This window comes from Rhinopithecus bieti, unplaced genomic scaffold (genome assembly GCF_001698545.2).
Source record: "Rhinopithecus bieti isolate Rb0 unplaced genomic scaffold, ASM169854v2 scaffold_12480, whole genome shotgun sequence".
NCBI lineage: Eukaryota > Metazoa > Chordata > Mammalia > Primates > Cercopithecidae > Rhinopithecus > Rhinopithecus bieti.
In genome coordinates this window covers 529,121-530,820 of record NW_016807134.1, presented here as the reverse complement: position 1 = coordinate 530,820, position 1,700 = coordinate 529,121, and positions in this window count along the sequence as shown.

Genomic DNA, 1,700 nt, shown 5'->3' with positions numbered 1-1,700 from the left:
TATATATATAACACAATTGCTTTATCCACTCATTGATTGATGGACATTTGGGCTGGTTCCATGGGATCCAGGACTTTCAGTTCTAACAAGGAGTAGCAGTACCGCTTCTTCACCTTGGTATCAATAGAGCTTGTACTTTCATATCGACAGAGCAGTAATGAGCATTCCCCCACTTCCACTCTACACTGAGGCAGTGTCAGGGGAGTTGTTGTGGAGAGTCAAAAACCATAGTTCAGAAGTAATAAGGCCCTATGTGTGTCCCCTGCCCCCCACTCCGAATCACAGAAGGCCGCATGGGAAGCAGGAACTAGGTACTCCTACCACTCTTATCAGTGAAGGCCTAGTGAGTCGCCTAAACTCCCACGCACCCTTGCTTCACAGTAGTGAATACCACTACCTGTTTTTCAAGTGTCAACAAAAGCCCAGTGAGGAGCCCAGATTTCTACCCCCACTTGGTAGTGATGAGGTAGTGCTGCCCTTATTTTCTTTGCCTTACAGGAGAAGTGTCAAGAGAATCCATCTAAAACAGATCTTTAAATAAAATTCAGAATGTTCTGACATAATGCCCCAATTAGGCAGGCTTTAATAGAAAATTATTTGTCATATTAAAAACCAGATCTGAATGAAAATCCACACACAAAAAAACAATCAATCGATACTATTAATAACATGGAAATGACAGAGATGTTAAATGTATCTGTCAAAGATTTTAAAGCAGACATGATAAAAATAATTTAATGAGCAATATAAACAAATAATAAAAAAAAGTCGACTCCTAAAAAATCTAAGCAAATGTAAGTAGAAGATGTAAAGAAAAACTAAAGGGAGGTTTTAGAAGTGAAAATAGAGTAACCACAATAAAACACAAATTGTTTTATTAGTTGGAGAGAAGCATCACTTTACCCATAAAGGAAATATAGTTCAAAAACAGTGAATTTCCCACTAGAAGCCATGGAGTACTGAAGTAATTGACAACATTTTTCAAGTGTGGAGGAAGAGAACTATGAACACAGAATCTTATGTCTAATAAAAATACGCATTAGAAATGAAGATGAAAATGGTATAGGATTCCAGCAGACCTCTCCTAAAAGAATGACTAAAGGAAATTGTCTAGACACCAATGAAACTGTCTTTACAGTTTCAGGCATCTTAGAATATCAGGAAAGAAGAAAACAGTAGGAAAAATTTGAAAGATACAGCAGAGTTTTCTTCTCCTTTTGAGTTTCCTAAACTGTATTTGAAAATCAAAGGAAAGATTATGACTTTGATATGGTTCTAAATGTAGATAGAGAAAACATTTAAGACAATTATATTAAAGAGAGAAGGGTAAAGGTTGTAAGACAAGTAAAGTTTATACATTTTACTCAAACTGGTAAATTGACCAACACCAATAAACTATAAATTTATATACATATATATACATACACGCATATGTATACACATAGATAGCATGTATAGAAATTATAAAGCTATGCACATAGATACGCTCAAAAATAATGTAGGTTAAATCAATAAAATTGGTTTTATTGATTTTAATTTTTTTATTTTAATCATTTTAAATGATTTTATCATTTAAAATTTTTAAAAATGTTTAATTAACCCATAGTAAAGGAGGAAAAAGGAAACAAAAACAAAGAAGGGAGAAAACAAACAGAAACAACAAAATAAAACCCTGTCAATTTTGAGCTTAATGTACCAAT